This window comes from Protopterus annectens, chromosome 6.part0 (assembly GCF_019279795.1).
Source record: "Protopterus annectens isolate FY-2018-M chromosome 6.part0, PAN1.0, whole genome shotgun sequence".
Classification (NCBI taxonomy): domain Eukaryota; kingdom Metazoa; phylum Chordata; order Ceratodontiformes; family Protopteridae; genus Protopterus; species Protopterus annectens.
In genome coordinates this window covers 402,822,955-402,843,324 of record NC_056737.1, presented here as the reverse complement: position 1 = coordinate 402,843,324, position 20,370 = coordinate 402,822,955, and positions in this window count along the sequence as shown.

Below are 20,370 nucleotides of genomic sequence, written 5' to 3'. Positions count from 1 at the left end.
TATCCCCTGACCTAGCCCTTATTCTGACTCTAACCCACAAACATTAGTGTACATATTCCCAATTCATAATCCCAGACTCACACTTTACCTACATTCACTCAATCTTCCTTTGACATTTGCAACACTTAGCAATTAGAACTCTAGATGAATTTCCCAAGCAATTCCTTCTTGTCAATGAACTGCAGATTTGGCGGAGTGAAAGACAGTTGTTGTTGTTGTTGTTCTGTCTTTCAGCTTATCCCGGTTAAGGGTCGCCACAGCGGAACTCCGGTCTGCTAATGTTTGGTAGTGGATTTTTATGTGCCGAGTTACCAGCCCTGATGCACAACCTTCAACGAAGGTACGCTCATTCACGCATGCCTCCACACAGAAGACGTTCTAGCTGAGAATCGAACAGGACAATGTCTTGCTGTGAGGTGACAACGCTACCTACTCTAATAATAAGGCATACATGAAAAAAGAGAGAACCCATAAAGATGTTTTAGAGCTAGCATACCTGCCAGCTGCCCCTAATTTTAACTTAAAATTTGCTCTATCCCTTTTATAAATTGATGATTTTTTTGAGTAAATATGTTGGATTATAGTTAAACGATAATGGCACAGATCATAGTTAACAGACTTTTTTTTCATAAAATGTATATTAACTCAAAATATCTTTTTCTATCAACTTTGTTAATCAGTGGTAAAAGTATTTAAAAAGTGTTCCTGATTCATGGCCTTTGTCCATGATTATTTTTTGGCTTTGTCCCATATTCTGGTAGTAAGAGGTTCTGAACTATGAGGGTCAGGGTTAGACTCACAGAGTTTTAGGGTTAGAGTTAGGATTTTATGATTACAGTTAAGGTTTTTATGTAAAGCTTTTAGAGCTATTTTTTTGGGTTAATACTTTAGGATAATTGCTTTGGGGTTGAGTGAGGGCTTTAGATTTACTGGAACTAAGATTGTTTCCTAAAGGGACCATAATGCTGAAACACAAAGTTTTTTCCATTTTACATTATTTCTGATGAGTGTCTTAACTTGTGTGTCCCATTCGTAAGGACAAATTAGACAAAAGAACTCATGCTTAGTCATTACATGTGACCAATGTGGAAAAAAGAAATAACACATTAATTGATATTCATAAATTGTTAACCAATCAGAAAACATAAATGTACAAAGTAATTTTAGAAGGGACAGAGTTACCACAGATCAAATTGCCAGCATCCACTGTGTAATACAGATAGCAATGATGATCAACAGACTTGTATAAAGTCTATTGTCAGCCTCATGGCACTTGTGTTCTTGGCCTTTATAGAAAGGCCAAATGCTTGCAAACAATGAACTACTCCTTGACATACATGATTCAGTCTGTGTGAGGTGTTAAGTATCTACACAACATGGAGGCTCCCTTTCACCAAATAAGATGGTCTCTGAGCAAGATGTACTGCTTCCCATAAATTTATATAAACATGCCAAACCAGCATATGCTGACATTGTCAAAAAGTCACTTCACAAGCCTCCTGAACACAAGAAGATAAAGCCTCAGCAGAGATTTACAGACATAGCACTACCATCCTCAGATGTAGTAAAGAGTCTCCAGGCTGCTGTCTGTAAACAACCCACTACCACTCAAACCACAAGTACAAATAGAAATGTCGAAGTAATTAGAGACTCCATTGTCAGACATACCGACTCCATGTTTATGAGGCTAGTCAAGGGCTGGGTGACAGTTGTCTCTCTGGCACCAGGATCCACAATGTTACAAGGGCTGTTCATTCCCTTACACCAGGCAAATATGAATATGAGTTTGTGGTTGCCCATATGGCCGTGAAAAACTTGAGGTGCTCAACCCTGAGGGCATAGAGATATACTGGCTTCCATTATGCATGTGTCAAATCCAGGTAAGACATTGATCTTGAGTGGAATCCTACCTTCACCAAGAATGACGCCGCCATACAGAGAAAAAATAATAGGCTGTAAAAATTGACTGAAGCAAAAGAAGTTGAAACAAACTAAAATGAATAAATCAAAATCCACGTCAGCAGAACCAGCAGCAAAGAGTCCAATATTAAGTGTTTTATTAACATCCACTTTTCGTTCAAGAAAACTGAACTTCTTCAGACAAACATCAAAAGGTAACAAATGTAAAAAAACTCCTTAAATACACAATTAACAACACACGGTACATTTGAATGGACCAACCAACTGGTTAAAACTCGCTGACATCAATGTGTGGGAAAAAGCTGATCTCAAAGCTTCTTAAAGTGCTACTGCATACAAAAGTCAGGTCTTTATAAATTGTGTTTTAAAATCAAACAACTGACCAAAATAAAATTGAAAATTGTCAAGGAAATGTGTCTAAACATAAAATGTTTAAAACCAAGAAAACATAAGGAATGGAACCAATTTGCTGACAAAAAATAATAATAAAAAGTGAAACATAAAAATAACAAGTCATAAATGAAGAACAAAAATAAAAAAATAATAAATAATAAAATTACCACTGCATACTTCTGAGTTTCAAAATGCAAGCTAAACTTACTGTCGTTAAGACCTGGAGGTCTATATGAACAGAGTTTCAACTGCCAAATCACTTCTAGGTGTTCTAATAATAGTTGGAAAGGACCCCCCCCTGATGTCAAAGGGAACCTGTCCTAACACCCTAAAAGTAAAACTGTGCTGGGGGTGGTCATTAACATGTTTCGCCAAAGCGTTTTCACACTTATTTTTCCTGATACAATATAAATGCTCATAGATTCTTTCGTTAAAACCTCTGTCAGTCTTGCCCACGTAAAACGCTGGGCAAGACTGGCAGCAAGCTTAATAAACAACCGATCGAGATTTACAGTTGAATCTACCAACAGTGGAGAAAGAAGACCCAGCAATTTTGAATCTCGAGCCAGTGGCAATGTGCCTGCACATGTTGCAACTCTCACATTTGAAAGTGCCCTCTACTCTAACACGAGTGTCCTTTTTTGTTTCTAGTATCCGTTTGAGGTTGTCACCCCTCCCGTATATAAAACTAGGCAAAGTACCAAACCTGGCTTGTAAGGCATCGTCACAACAGAAAATACTCCAGTTCCTAACAAAAACCTCCTTGATTAAATGAATCTCAGCACTATAATTAGTAATGAAAGAAATAGAAGTGTCTACTTTCTTGTCTACAAAGACTTCAGGCATAACTGGAGGTGAGTGTTCTAGTGGACAACTTGTGAACAAACTGCTTTGTAAAATAGGTTTATAAACACCCCCATACCTTTTAGTCAGGACCTCAGTGACCAGGTCATGAATTAACTTATCTGGGTAACCTCTGTGTAGAAACAATCCCTTAATAAACTCACATTCTTCTAAAAAGGGTTCATCATCCGTTACCATCCGAGCAGCACGCACAAGTTGCCCCTTGACTACCCCTCTTTTTTGGTGCCCAGGGTGGGCACTAGTATATTCTGGCCTTGAAGCTACCAGCAGGAATATCTTTGCATAAGTCTACATCCAGATAAGAAATTCTTGAATCAGACTCTACAAATGTAAAGTTCAAAAAAGACGTGCTGGAATTGAGATGGTCCATGAAGGTCCCCACATCATTAATTGAACCTTCTGTCAATATAAAGATGTCGTCCAAAAATCTGGTGTAGAAATCGATTTTGAACTGACCGTTGCGATTACCAAACACGTATCTGTGTTCCCATTCAGCCATTACGATGTTAGCAAAACTGGCCCCTGCTGGTGAGCCCATGGCTACACCAGTCTTCTGTAAATATATCTCTCCCCCAAATGTGACAAAGTTTCACAAAAGTAAAGGGTGAATAGGGGGGGTTAAATGTACTTGGAACTCTCAAAGTTTTTTTATCCAAAACAGTGTTACCAAAAATTAACAATAAATTCAACTTACGTATAAACAACTTTAAATCAAGAAATGTGTGTGCTAGATTAAAATGTCTCCATGGAACAAAAGAGAGACCTTTTGAAAATAAATCAGACATCTCCACAGTGATTGTAAAACTCGAATAGTTGTAAACAAAAAAATCTCCAAAACTGTTACTAATGATGTCAGGTTTTGTCCTTCTCATTACTTCTGAAAAGGCTTCTTGCTGTTGTTCCTGTGATAGTTCCTCGTGTTGTAAAACCTCTGATGGTTCTGTCCCCGGTTCGAGGAAAAAGACGGTGTAGAACGAGAAACCTCCTCATCCCTGCCACCATCAGTTACAAAGTTTTCTGTAGGGACAACATCCTCCACATCCTCTCCAGTAGCTGGCCTACTAGGTCTGGCTGTCTGCCTCATAACCCCATGAGTCAGGTTGATAGGAGCACCTAGACTGTCGCCAACACACTGAGAATGGGGGGGGGATATGCAGTATGTTTATTATATGCATCTATATCTCTTCACAGTTTTTTCATTTTCATCTCCATATTACAAGATATTTGTTGGTCTGTGGTCGAAAAAATTCATTTATACTCGTAATTATACCTGTTAAAGTCTACATGTGACTTGATGTTAGTATCCAAAATTTCAATTTCAGCACTCAAATTGTCTATACATTTCTGGTAAAATTTGGCCATTAAGTCCATTAATTCATGTCCATGTCTATCAAACAAACAAATCAGCTCACTATGGAACTCTGAACCAGCTATCAATCCAGTGGGGTACTGTCAAGAGCACAAGCCCTTTGGCACAACCCCCACTTTTTTGCATTAATTAAAATAGGAAATCTCCAACTGGAGCTTCTTTACCTTTAAAGATTTGTGGTCCAAGGTCTTCAAAAAGTCTACTAAAGGAGCTTCTGATGTCCCTGTGTCAATAGACACAAACCCGTTCCTGTTCTCGAAAACTGGGAGTTGCTCATTCAACCAAGATGTAACATTCAGTGAGTCTCCAGTTCGGCTCAGAGATGAACTGGTCCTGGGACGTTCACTGGTAGGTCTAGGATGTACAGGAACCTTAGAAACAGTTGAGGTAGAACTTCCACTGTCCTCACTGTGGTTCGACCCATCACTGGTGTCAGCTGTCGCCTCAGAGGCCAAACCAACTCCAAGAACATCTTCCGCCAAATTGTCAGCATTTCCCTTGACTGCTACTAGCCCATCCAAACGTTGGGAAATCACATCCATCCTTTCATTAAGTTTTTAAACAGTGTTAGTGAAAGAAACCAATGCAGAATTGTCCAAACAAGCAACTTCTTCCAAATCCATAAGTGCTAACAGTTCAATGCTACCGGTAAAAACTACTGTCAGTGGATACAAAACAAACTGACTGAAGCAACAGAAGTTGAAACAAACTAAAATGAATAAAACAAAATCCACGTCAGCAGAACCAGCAGCAAAGAGTCCAATATTAAGTGTTTTATTAACATCCACTTTTCGTTCAAGAAAACTGAACTTCTTCAGACAAACATCAAAAGGTAACAAATGTAAAAAAACTCCTTAAATACACAATTAACAATACATGGTACATTTGAATGGACCAACCAACTGGTTAAAACTCGCTGACATTCAGCCATTACGATGTTAGCAAAACTGGCCCCTACTGGTGAGCCCATGGCTACACCAGTCTTCTGTAAATATATCTCTCCCCCAAATGTGACAAAGTTGTACTTCAAGATGACGTCTAACAATTCCTGCACCAATCTGATTTCTACACTGCTAGTGTTATGATACAATAAACGGCCAGTGACCCAGTCAATCCCTGTAGCATGAGGGATAGACGTATAAAGGTCTTTTACGTCTATTGTCAAAAATCTATGACCTCTCTTGAATTCTAAAGCACCCATGGCTTTTAAAAAAGCCCAAGAGTCCTTACAAATGTGTGTTTCCTTTTCAACATATTTTTTCAGTATATTGTCCACATATTTGGCTATCGGGTTTTCAATTTTATTTTGGTCAGTTGTTTGATTTTAAAACACAATTTATAAAGACCTGACTTTTGTATGCAGCAGCACTTTAAGAAGCTTTGAGATCAGCTTTTTCCCACACATTGATGTCAGTGAGTTTTAACCAGTTGGTTGGTCCATTCAAATGTACCATGTGTTGTTAATTGTGTATTTAAGGAGTTTTTTTACATTTTTATACCTTTTGATGTTTGTCTGAAGAAGTTCAGTTTTCTTGAATGAAAAGTGGATGTTAATAAAACACTTAATATTGGACTCTTTGCTGCTGGTTCTGCTGACGTGGATTTTGTTTTAGGCTATAAAAATTGTTTGAGTAGTTAATGTCATTCTAGCGGTAGCCATTGTGAGTCAATATGAGGTGAGAGGATTGAAAGTCCAGCTTGGTTCGCTAGAGGTGACCTGCACCTCTCATTCTAAGGATTTTGCATACTGGCTAAAGCACTTGCTGCCTCCCATAGTGCTCTTTTAGGCAGAATGCAGCTAACAGGCTTTCTAACCTATCTGACCATAATGCAATAACAGACCCACATTCAAATACAAAGTATATAAATGTTGCAGTCCTGAATTATTAGTAAATTGCACAGTGTTGAAGGCTTTCCTGAACCTTGGACACATCCATGTTTGGGTGGTAACTGAGACTTGGTTTAAGTGTAAAGATAGTATTCCTTCTATACTGAGATTCTGTGCTTTTAATACATTCAAATCTGAGTAAAACTGTTGGGGCATGTCCATATTTGCAATGACAGTATCACATTTAGACAGATATGTAGAGTTGTACAAAGTGAGCTCATCAAGCTTCAACCTTATCTGAAAAAAACAAACTACTAACTTACACCCTCTGATAAGACACCTTTCAATTAACTGGAACACCTATACCTCAAGAGGTGGGTATAGCTAGAGATTTTTAGACCTTATATAGAAAATCTCTGTGGAACAGATAGTCGGCACACCAACCAGAAGTTAAAATATTCTGGACCTGGTTCTATCTCATATAGCCTCTACGTGCACCACCCCTGTAACTGTTCCATCCCTGATTAAGTCTGACCACAGACTTTTATCTTTCACCATTAAAATCAGTACAACTCCCATAGGCAATAATTCTGAATTCAAGGACTTCAAATAGCTAAATCTTATTAAACTTTATAACAACTTATTCAATTTCATTTTCAACATCACAAGTCCCAACTATGAGACAGCTGATATCTATACCACTAAGATCTGTGCCCATATAAACAAGTGTCTTGACCTGTCCATTCCCACTAAAGTATAATATAATGGAAAGTTTAGGTCTAAACCACCTGGCAGTCTACAAGTGTAAACAAAGTATATAACAAAAGGAAATAAATTCTTAAATCATACAGCAGATCTAAAGGTGCTCATGTCAACGATCATATCAAAACTATCATCATAAAGCTAAAATCTAGAATCAGGGCAAAGCATATCATGAACTTAAATTAGCTTTTGAATTTGGGCATTCGTATTGTCTTTTTTATTTGCTAATACATGTTCTTTTATCCGGTCAGCTAACTTACGTATAGTTTTTCCCATGTAAAAACTGTCATAATATGAGCAGGAGGCAAGGTATACTGATCCATCATTATGACAGTTATATCTGTCCCTTGCTGTCAGAATAAAAGCAATATGTTTTAAAAGATAACTACCTATGGATTGTATAAACCTAGTTTAGTGTGTTCATTTATTTTCTGCTGCGATGGCTGTTCTAGAGTCTGTTTTAAATTTTTAGTCTTCTTAAAAATGAAATTTGGACCATTACCAACAACTTCAGGCAATTCTTGATTACCTAAAATTATTTTCCAGTTGTCAGTAATTATTTTACAAATCATATGACTATCAGTACTTATAGGAATAGGGAAAGAACAACTTATCTCACTACTCTTCCCATTGTTGCTATCATTCTCTACTTTGTTGGGAGCAAACCCTGCCCTTAAAATAGATAGAAAGTTAATATGCCTTCGTTTTATAACATTTTCAGAAATAATTTTTAACTTATCCTCTGGATAGTCTCTCAATTTAAAACGATTCATGAGTGTTTCTACCTCTTCTACAAAAGTCTGGTCATCACTAGTAAGACAACTAGATCTGATTACCTGTCCTCTAAAAACATTAAATTTCATGAAAGTTGGAAAGCATCTATCAAAGTGGAGGTAATTATTAGTAAAGGTTTCTTTCCAAACAAAATGTTACTGTCAATCCTCTTTTCTCCAGTCAACATTGTAATTTCTATGTCCAGAAAGATGACTGTGGTCCCTTTGTTATTTTCCACAAATTTCAGCCTCTGAACACTACTGTGATCTATTGAAGAAATTCAGTAGAGAAATGTCACCTGGCCAGATGAAAAACAAGTCACCTATATATCTCTTGTAGTAACTGACATATTTAAAATTGGGTAACTTAGAAAGATATTCTTGTTCCCACCAACACATTACTAAGCGAAAGCAGGAGCTACCTGAGCCCTCATCGCTACTCTGCTAACTTCTGATATATACTGTTCCCAAAGTGAAAAAAATTACTTAAGACCAACTCTAATAATTCACAAACAGTATTGATGACCAACCTTAAATGATTCACATGTTTACTCAAAAAAAATCTGACGAAATCTAAGCCTCACTCCTGTTCTATAGTGGTGTATCATGAACACACATCAATGGCAGATACGAAGGTCTCACTGTTAGAAAAATAATAATGTTTAGTTGGTCTAGGAGCACCCATGAATATTTTAAGTAAAAGTTGCTGACTTGCACTATCGGATTCAAGAAAGTGTCCAAATAAGTGGAAATGTAAATGGTTTTATTATGGGGTGCAGACATTATGGGCCTGGAAGGGGGCTTTACAGAATTCTTGTGAATTTTGGGTATGCCAAAAAGTGTACCCAACTGTGGCTGATCTACTGATAAAAATTTAGTCAAATCAATGGAAATATAATCTTGGCATAACATGTCTAAAAGTGAAAGGTCAATTTTCTGAAACTTTTTCTTACTTGATCTTTAGATACTTTTCTGTAACTGTGACTATCTGAAAATGAGTAACCCATAGCCTTATTATACTGTTCAACCTCCATGATAACCAGTCCATTTCCTTTATCTGTCTTCATGAATCTGTAATCATAATAACCACTCATTTGTTTCAACCCCTTGAATTCTTCCTTACTTAAATTATAGTGTGGTTTTATTACAGGTAGGTTCCCTCAATAAATTATATAAATTATATTCAGACATAGAAGAGAAAATGTTTAAAGTGTTGACCAAAGGGGGGGTTAGCTGTACTTGGTTTTTAAAAGGAACCACTTCACGGGGGTACATGACATTACTGAAAATGTATTTCAAATTGAGCTTTCTCACATATAATTTTAAAATTGAAAATAGTGTTAGTAATGCATGCTGTTCCCATAGGAATAAATGAAAAAACATTAGATAGTATGTTTAATTCTTCTTTGGAAAAACATTTACTAGTTAAATTGAATACATACCATTCAGAAATTAACAGTCTCTTCCTTTCCCCCATTTTTTCTCCGTCACAGTCTGGCCTCCCTTTGTTGAAGGTGAGCTGTTCATTCTCAATCCTTGAGGGAGAAAAAAGGGAGGCAACGGAGAATGAGGCAATTTCACTAGAAACACTCAGTATACCCCCATTGTCTTCAGAAAAAAATTATTGCATGCCTTCTCATTAAGTTTTGCACTCTGTGAATGCAGAACCATTGAAGAAGATGCACCGGAAACTCCAGCGTTAGAAAAATAATCCAACTCGTCAACTCTTTTTGAACCTTGTTGGACCTCAGTTATTAACTAATTATGGTAAGGTACTGCTTTGAATGTGCCCTTTTTGAGTAAAAAGGCCTGTCTGTTGTTATAAGCAGTAATGTCCCCATGTAGTTTCTTCCTCTTTCTGTTCACAATAGTCACTGTATGTCTCTTAACTTTAGCTGTCAAACTGTCATACTGATGTTGAAAAAGTCTAAATGATGGGTGTTTAAGTGCCTGGATGTCCAAAGTTCTAATTTCTTCTTTTAATACAGACATTTTTTCATTATTCCAACCCATCAATAACTGTAAAACCTCAAGACCTGCTTTGTTGAACACATCACAAATGTCAGGGTATATACTCTCCCTGTAATCAACCCCGTTCAGAAAAGTGTACATTATGAGCCCCAAGGGGACTGTGCTAAGTTCCCAGCAGCCATTTACATAATGATTTTCAAGTTCTAAAGACTTGTACTTGAGAACGTTCTTCTCTAACTCAAGCAAAAAAAGTCTTGAAATCAGGAAATGCAGGTTCAACATACCTGGAATCATGTACTGCTGGGTTAGAAATGAAGGTGGTGAATGGATTAGTCCTGCCGTTTTTCAAGATGTTTGTGATTGTTGGAGTATAGGAAAATAAATTGTCAGCTATAACTGTGCCCTTATCTGATGGTGAACAATCATCAGAACTTTCTCCAGAAAGCTGGTGGGCTCCGAAACTCCTGTATATTTGCCTAAGCACCACCTGTGCTTTGCTAATCACTTCCTGCAGATTTTGAGTTAATGTCAGCAATTCTTCCAGTACTGGATGTAAAGTAAGAGTCGGATTGGGAACTTTTTCTCATGCTATAACAAATAGGCAAACCAAATTAAGTAGTACACCAGGTTGTATTCACTGGAACAATACATATCACAGCTGAAAACTGCTTCAAAAGGGTGCCTCTTCAAAAAACACTGGAAAAAACTGAAGTATAAACACTTCAGAATGAACACATCAGGCACTCAAAAAAAGTGTAAAGCAGCCAAAAAAACACAATATAACATAAAACTGGAATTAAGCGTGTTCATTCTCTTTACTTTTTAAGAATTTCATCAGAATAAAACATACAAAAACAACCATACATTTAAATATAATTAATCATGATGTCATCAGTTAAAAGACTAATCAGTTGTTCCAATCAATTAAATTAATTCTTAAAGAAATCATCAATTTGAAACAGTCTTAAATACATTGGTACTTCAATAAATTTTTAACAAAAATAAAATCATTAGGTACTGGAGCCATATCAGCTTGTAAAAAAACTTGCCATTTTAATTTAAATTTTTCAAGATAGGCATTAAATTGTCCAACAAAATTAGTTTTATCTACTTGTTTTATAACTAAAAATAAGAACATCCTAAAATCCATGCACTTCTGAGCATTTCTTCCTAGGGCATTCGTATTGTCTCTTTGTTTGATTGCTATCACGTGTTCTTTTATCCGGTCAGCTAACCTACGTATAGTTTTTCACACACAAATACTGTCACAATTTGAGCAGCAGACAAGGTTTACTAATCCATCACTCTGACAGTTATACCTGACCCTTTCTGTCAGAACAAAACCAATATACTTAAAACGATAGCTACAAATGGATTGTATAAACCTACATTAACTGCAGTTTTGACGTGTAGGTGCCATAAGGTTTAGTTCGTTCACTTATCTTTTGCTGGGATGGCTGTTCTAGAATCTGTTTTAAATGTTTAGTCTTCTTAAAAATGAAATTTGGACCATTACCAACAACTTTCGACAAATCTTGATTACCTAAAATTCTTTTCCAGTTGTCCGTAATTATTTTATGAATCATAGGACCATCCGTACTTATAGGAATAGGGATAGAACAACTTAACTCTCTACTCTTCCCATTGCTGCTTTCACTCTTTACTTTGCTGAGAGCAACTCCTGCTCTTAAAATAGGTGAAAACATAATATGCCTTTGTTTGGTAACATTTTCAGAAATAATTTTTAACTTATCCTCTGGATAGCTTGTCAATATAAAACGATTCATGAGTGTTTCTACCTCTTCCACAAAAGTCTGGTTGTTACTAATAAGACAACTAAGTCTGATTACCTGTCCTCTGAAAACATTAAATTTCATGAAAGTTAGATGGTAACTATCAAATTGGAGGTACTTATTAGTAAAAGTTTCTTTCCAAAAAATGGTACTTTCTAACCTCTTTTCTCCAGTCAATATCGTGATTTCTATGTCCAAAAATTTGACTGTGGTCCCTTTGTAACTTTCCACAAATTTCAACCTGTGAACACTACTTTTGATCTGTTGAAGAAATTCTTCAAATAGAGAAATTTCACCCGTCCAGAGGAAAAACAAATCATCTACTGTATATATCTCTTGTAGTAACTGATGTATTTAGAATTGGGTAACTTAGAAAGATATACTTGTTCCCACCTACACATTACTAAGTTAGTGAAAGCAGGAGCTACCTGAGCCCCCATTGCTACTCCACTAACTTACTGATATATTCTGTTCCCAAAGTGAAAAAATGTTACTTAAGACCAACAATAATAATTGGCAAACAGTACTGATGTCCAATCCGTAATAACTGACGTGTACTCAAATATAATCTGACAAAATTTAAGTCTTCCTTCTGTTCTATAGTGGTATATAATGAACACACATCGATGGTACATAAGAAAGTCTCACTGTTAGAAAAAGAATAATTTTGTAGTTGGTCCAGGCACACCCATGAATCTTTTAAGTAAAGGGTGCTGGCTTGCACTATCAGATTCAAGATAGTGTCCCAATAAGTGGAAAGATAAAAGGCTTTGTTACAGGGTGCAGACACTATGGGCCTGAAAGAAGGGTTAATGCAGATAGTACTGCAATTTCTAAATTAATAAATAAAAACTGGAACCTGCTTACTACTGAGAAGACATTGACAGACAAACTGGGTGGTAGTCCTGGATTTACTTTTAAAAAGGGCCGGTCCTTTCAGAACATTTTTGAAGGGAACATTTCATGTAGAAATCTGGAAAATAATTTTACTTGTAGGAAAAAGTGCAATTTTAAATGTGGGATGTGCAGTCAGTGGCCCCATATACTGTACTTACAACTAGTGATATGTTTAAGTTACTGAACAATAATGTTTATATTAATGGACATTTTAATTGTCAGACTAGGAATGCTGTCTCCCTAGCAAAATGTTCAAAATGCTCCACATTTTATATAGAGAAAACTTCTAGGAGACTAAGTGAAAGGCTGTATGAACATCTGAATCCCATTAATAAGCTCAAAGAAACAAATGCATTATATAGACACATTCATTTGTATAAAGATCATAGCCGCAGTGGTGCAGCGGTTAGCGTTGTCATCTCACAGCAAGAGGTTCTCCTATTCGATTCTTGGCTGGAACGCCTTCTGTGTGAAGTCTGCATGTCCTCCCCATGGTCGAGTGACGTTAAAGACATGCAGGTAGGTGCGAGCGTGAATGGGCGTGCTTTCGTTGAAGGTTGGACTGGCAACTCGGCACCATAAAATCCACTGCCAATCATGAGCAGACCGGAGTTCTGCTGTGGCGACCCCTAATCGCGAAAAACCAAAAGACTTTTATAGTTTGGGGATTCTAGTGATTCAGCAAATTAATTTTGATTTACAAGTGAGGATTGTACCTGAACATTTGGAATTATATGAACTTAAGTGGAAACTGTTGTTGAATGCTACTATGACCCCTGCTTAAATGAGAGTATGAGTGTAAATTGTATTTTGAAATTATAAAGGATTTTAAATGCATTATAATGACCTTTGTAGATTTGTGGGTTTTAATTAATTTTTGTTGCTTATGTATTTTATATGCATTTTTAGCAGTTTAAATATTTGTAAGGAGCTTTTTAAATCCAGATTTGTTAATGATGTGTTCAATGAATAAGTAAAAGTCATCGGTTTGTTATGGCATGTGACTTTCAGGTAATTATTATAAAAAGATGATATTTTCTTAACATTGCTAGTTCTGAAGAAGTCCCTATAAACTGGGATGAAAGCGCTTAACTTACTGAGAAATAAAGCTTGACTACAGTTTCCTATCTTTGCTTGTTGTGCCTCCACATTTTGGTGTTTGGCATATTACTTCTTCAGTTGGTTATCATGTCTGAAAGGGAGGTTTACAGAATCCTCTTCTTGTGGGGGGGCTTCCCCCCCACACTTCCCCAAGTTATATATACACCAACTCAGAGACCACACTATAGTGGAGAAAAGGTAGGCTTCCTTATAACTAAGTTACAGATAAGTAAGTACTACATTCTGCTTCCTTTATGTTGGTCAACTATCATCGTTTGATGTAAATCTTTTTGATGATATGGCCTTTTGATTAAAGGAAGGTATGATGTTTAGTGTTCAGTGAATAGCCATTCAATGAATGTGCTGTTTAATGATTAAACATAGACCCTGTTTAGAAAGATTGCTTTTAAGTAACTGTTTTTTGATAACATAAGAGCACAAACACTTTTAGCACAATGACTAAGGCAACAGAAAGTAGAAAGGGTTGTCACCAAGCTTAGGGAGCCTATAACAAGGAAGCTAACAAGAGATCCCGTAGCAGTACTAGAAATATTTCGGAAATTTTATGAAAGTCTGTATAAAGCAGAGAAATGTGGAAATCAAGAAAAGGTACAAATGGCAATATTTATGGAATAATTAAATATGCCATGGTTAGAGGTAGATGAGTCTCAATTACTAACAGGATAGGAGGAGATGAGATAAAAATGGTGATGTATAACCAATCCACAGAAATATCCCCAGGAATAGATGGTATTCTTGTGGAAGTCTGGAAGTTAGGAGGGAAAAACCTGATGGAGATCTGGAAGGATTTGTGTAGCATTATTTTAAGAGGAGGAGAAGTACCAGCATCCTAGAAGAAAGTGGTGGTGGGTGTAATACCTGCAGAGGGTAAAGACCCATCAGATCCAGCTTCATAGAAGCCCATTTCAATACTAAACCATGATTATAAAGTGTTTATGTCTATAATGGCTAAAATAATGGCAAAGGTGATGCCAAAATTAATAGATATGGATCAATGTGGTTTTGTGGAGGGGAGGCAAACATTTGATAACATTACCAGAATATTGATGATCTAGAGGGAAGCAGAATATAAGAAAATGCCACTGTCATTGGTGGGTATTGATGCAGAGGAAGGTATATGATGATGAAACGGAGGAGGCTCAGGAAAGAAGGAGGGACTGGGATTTTGGATGTAAATTCTTGAAGAGAAGAATAATAACAATACAGAATATTATATTCATGAAGTAACAGAAATTATTCTAAGAACACAGGAATGGACAGAGAAGATTGTGCCGATAGGAATGACTGCAATTAGAGATATAGACAATAGGCAAGAGGAGTCTGGAATTTATTGGAGAAAACTTGCAAAAGAACCAAGGTATTGGGAGCAAATAATTACAGAGGGATACGTAAAAGAATGGGGAGAGGCCAAGAATGTATTTGGACTGCAGGCTACAGATTGCGTTCCTCTCAAGGATTGATATCAGAGTATGGGCAAAGAGAAAGAAACAGGGGGACCCTAACGAAAGATTAGCACTGGTAGAGTTTTTAGTAGAATCTGTAATAGAAGCTACTGTTAAAAAGGGAATAATTAGTAGAGCATATAAAACATTGCATGATAACTATAAGAATCAATCAGAGGAGGTTAGAAAGGATTAGGTAGAGAGATTGGATAAGCAATTCACAAAGAAACAATGGTGAGATATATGTTTGTCTTCCAAATATGCAACCAAATTTAGAAGATTTAGGATTTTTGCTTGGAAATGTTTATATAGATATTTGTATACTCCAAGTAGAGTCCAGAGTATTTTTCATCAGGTAGACAGCAAATATTGGAGGTGTGATGGGGAAGAAAGAGGTAACTGGGAACATATATTCTGGGAGTGTAATGAGTTGGCAGACTTTAAAGATTCCCTGCAGACTGCTCTGTTAATGATACTAGGTGGGCAAATTGGTGTAACTAAGGAAATTATTTTTTTGAACTATGATACAGAATCGGAATTGCCTAGGCATAGTAAGGCTTTGGTGGGTGTAATTACAGTAGCTGCCAAAAAACAGTTTCTAGAAAATGGAAATCAAAGTCTAAACCAACTGTACTAGAAGTAGTGAATATAGTAACAGAGATAAAACAACTGGAATTAGAATATTTAGAAAAGGGTAGGAGCAAATTACATAGAACAAAATGGGAATTGTTGGAACAATACATTCCGAGGAGGAATTAGGTTTAAAAGAAGGCAGGATTTGAATGAGCTTTGTAATGTTTGATTGACAATGGCTGGATAGATTATAAATTATGTATAGTATTTGCAACTAATATTATGTCCATATTATTTGTGATGTATAATGTTTGCAACTAAAATTATGTCAGTATGGTTTGGTTTCATTTATATAAATGTATGATTGCCTATGTCTTATGTGATAATTGAATAACGACGTTTCTTGTTTAAAAAAAAGCCATATTAGGCTACACCCACATCAGTATGATTTTGTCAAAGAGACATCCTGCTTACTTAACTTGGTCATCTTCTTTGAGAAATTCACTCAGGCTGTTCACACAGCTTATCTTAATATAGCTAAAACATTTGGTACTATTCCTCATGTTGGCATCATTAATAAGCTAAGTGCTTTAAATGTTGATCCTTATTTGGTGAGGTGGATAACAAACTGGCTAAAAGACAGAACCCCATTGTCAAAGTGGCAGGTGCCTCCTTTGTAAGTTTGAAAGTTTAGTGGTGTCCACAGGGGCTCAGTACAGGGGCCTCTCCTTTTCAGCATATATGTCTCTGATCTCCAGAGTCGAAATCAGAACCTTTGGTTAACTAAATCTATAGATGATTGCAAACTGGATGTTATGGCCAGCACCCCCTCCTGCCCCCCAATTCCATCTCATTACAGCATGTGGAACTTCCCTTATAAACAAGTGGTGTACTGAAAAAAGGTCTAAAAATTACATGCAAAGAAGTGTAACATTATATCATTTATGGAATAGCATTTTTTGTCTACATACAGCATAGCTAATTCTCTCCTCCCCAAATGACAATATAGTTATAGATCTGGTAACCTCTCTCACTAATTCTCACTGTTTCAACCATCATGTAGTTATAGTAGTCAAAAAATCATTTTATGTAACACAACTACAATTTAAAGGCATATCATCTGGGTCAGAAAGGGTTATCATACCCTTGTACACTGTCCTAATTAGACCTATTATGGAGTACAATGCGTTCTTCAGGATGTACCTATCTAGACATATTAAGCAATTAAAAAGGCCCCATATGCTCATAACCAAGGAAATTGCTGGTTTATAGACCATGAGCTACCAGAAAAGGCTCACATTATTGTCCCTTTACTCTGTTCTTATAGGAATTTACTGGGAGATATATGCCTTGCATTTCGAACCATTAGATACATCATCTTCCTTGATAACCTCCATCTCAACAAATCTAATTACAGAACTGTAGTTATCTGAGGCAAAAGGGGGGCAGCTGCCCAGGTTGCAAGTTAGCTGGGGACATAATCAGCAATGCCAATCAGACAAAAGTGGAGTACTGGCAATACATTGCCAGCCATTCATTTAGTGACACAGTTTGGCAATGCATTGCCAGCATTCATTTAGCGACACAGTTTGCAATGATGCCAGTATTCATTTAGTGACGCAGTTTGGCGATGCTTTGCCAGTATTCATTTAGTGACACAGTTTGCAATGATGCCAGTACTCATTTAGTGACACAGTTTGACGATACTTTGCCAGTATTCATTTAGTGAAGCAGTTTGGCAATTATGCCAGCATTCAATTGTGGCTATGCAGCTGTCTGAATGAAGGACTGCATTTCTGTAATATAAATTTGGTTGAGGGGACACCAGTCTATCTGTCAAATAGCTCTGCTACCACCAGAGCAACAGATCCATAACATATAAAATAAATAAAACTCATTAGACAGGCAAACTTACTAACCAATGCCTACCTCATCTCTGTATCAAATTTTATCTGTAAGTTAAACAATATGACATCCTAACAGATTGTATGGTCCTGTAAAATTGTCCCTGGACTGACATAGTTTGCCCTTCTTGAGAAAGGGGGGATACAGCATAAGGCTTTGTACTGAACAAGGTGAACATAGTCTTTTAACTCATCAGCCTTTGAAACTGCTATGAACCTGTGAACTTATGAAGGGAGTTCCATAAAAATATTTTTTTTCTGTTTTATTGACTACTCTATAACATTTGATATTGTAGACCATAAAAACTGTGGCAAATGTTTACAGAAATGCAGATACCAGGTCATCTTATTTGCCTCCTGATTAATATGTGTGCAGAAAGAGAAGCAACATTTAGAACCAAATATGGAATACCTGACTATTTTAAGATTGGAAAAGGAGTGTGACAAGGCTGTATATTATTGCTATACTTATTTATATATATGCTAAATATATCATGTGAAATGCTTGGATAGCCAAATTTGATGACAGAGTCAAAATTAATGAGAAAAATACTAACAGCCTCAAATCTGCAAATGATACCACTCATGGCTAAAAGTGAGGAAGCATTAAAGAGCCTTTGATGAAGGTCAAAGTAGAAAGTATAAAAGCTGACTTACTGCTCAGAATAAAAAAAAAACTCAAATTAGCCTGACTCTGTGACACATAGAGATGGAACACTTATTGTGACCCAGGTGACTAGAGTTTAATTAGCAGTTCCCAGTACTGGAGGAGCCATGCAGGAAGGGGGAAAAGAGAAGGGACATGACCTGCTAAACTCCCCAATTAGGAGTGGAGGGAGAGGGTAGTGGGTGCTTGGGAAGAAGTGGGATTTTTCTTTCGGAGACCATGAAAATCACTTACTGTGCTTAAGGAGAGGGACAGGGCTGATTGCCGGCAATGACCCTTTTGGAAGTGATGGATGACCAGTGGGGACATCACATTGCACATCCCCCTTTGGCTCCTCAAGCTGAGTGCCCATGGTGATATGTAATAAAGGCAAGCAGGAAAGCCCTGAACCACACCTATTGTCTATCAAAATGTTGTCGCCACAGGTTGACCATTGCCCGTATGATGTGGAAGAAATTACAGTTAACCAGGAGAGAGTGATGGTCAACAGGTAATGTGGGGCAAAGACTGCGCAAATAAATAAGTAAAATGATGACACCTTTCCCTACTGATTCTTAATAAATAGATAGGGGAAAAAGTGGAAGAAACCAGATTTTATTTTCATGGGCTGAAAGTTCTCTGCATTTAGTGATTGTAGCCATGACATTAAAAGATGCTTACTTGGAAAGAAAGCTATGGTGAATCTGGCTAAGATATTAGAGACCAGAGACATCATATTGGCAACAAAAGTCTGTACAGTCAAAGTGATATTTTTCCTACAAATAATATATAGTTGTGAGTTGGACTATAAGTAGGGCTGAGCATCCAGAAATCAGTGCTTTGGAACTGAAGTACTGTAAAAAGTTTTTCAGATTTCTATGGACTGCAAATCAATCAATGCTTAAGGAAATAAAGACATATTGCTCACTGGAAGATCTGTCAGTAAAACTAAAAAATCAAAAAAGTTGGCTGCCTAATGCAAAGATGAGATTCACTAAAAACTGATGAGGGGGAATATCAAAGACAAAAGGAGAAAGGGGTGGTAGAGGGTAAGACTGATGGACAGCATTACTGAATTAATGAATCTGTTTGTAAGAACTTAAAGAAACAGGTGCAGACTGTAATGGTATGGGCTAGTTTTGTAAAGAATGATATAATTTGAATATCAAACTGATGTGTACAATTTGATTGTGTTACAAATGTATTGGAACTGTATGGCATTTGAATATCAAACTTTGTACAGATGTGTATGTTACAAATGTATTTGAACTGTATGGCATTTGAATATCAAAATGTATTTGTAAAGTTGTTGGTGTTGAAAAATTAATCAACAGTGGATCCTGCTGGACAGAAAGGAAATATACATGCAGGTAGTAACTAATTAAATGTATATGCTGTAACCAAGAACACTGGAAGAGCAGGGGTTAACCAGCTAGTTTACTTTAAGAAAAATAAGGGAAATCTAAATGATCTGTTAAACCATTAAAATGGCATCCCACAGTGATGAACAGAACTGGAGATGGTAGGTCTGGAAGAAGCCATTGTTTATTAGCTTCAGTAAAAAGAGGGGAAGTGTTGTGATTGTTTCTTGGCCTCAGGCCTGCCATAAACATTAGAAAAGCTCTAGCTATGCATTTTTACATATCTATGCTAAATTCCTCTCTCAACTTCAAACGGAGAAAGTGTGGGAGCCTAGAGTCAGGTGACCAGATGAGTTCATTCTGAGAGCCCTCTTGGAAATTATATTTTAGATATTACAAAGAAAAATCTCTGAGTATTGAGTATTCTGTTTGGGAGACTGACTAGAAAGACTGGTCATGTATTTCATCTTGGCTTGCTCAGATAAGTTATTAAGGAACAGTAATTTCTTTAGAACAGTCAGGAATATATAGCAAGATTAGTTTATTATTGTTTTTCTACATTTGTCTTAGTCTGTCCATCCATATTATTTTTTTAATATTTTCCTCAATTTGCTACAAATATATATTCAGTATTTTCATGTTATTTTATTATTTATTAATAAATATATTTAAAACTTTTATTGTGACTGGACCTTTCAGAAAATATTTAACCTTTGAAAGTGCTTATATTTGTTTGGTGACATTGTGGGGCC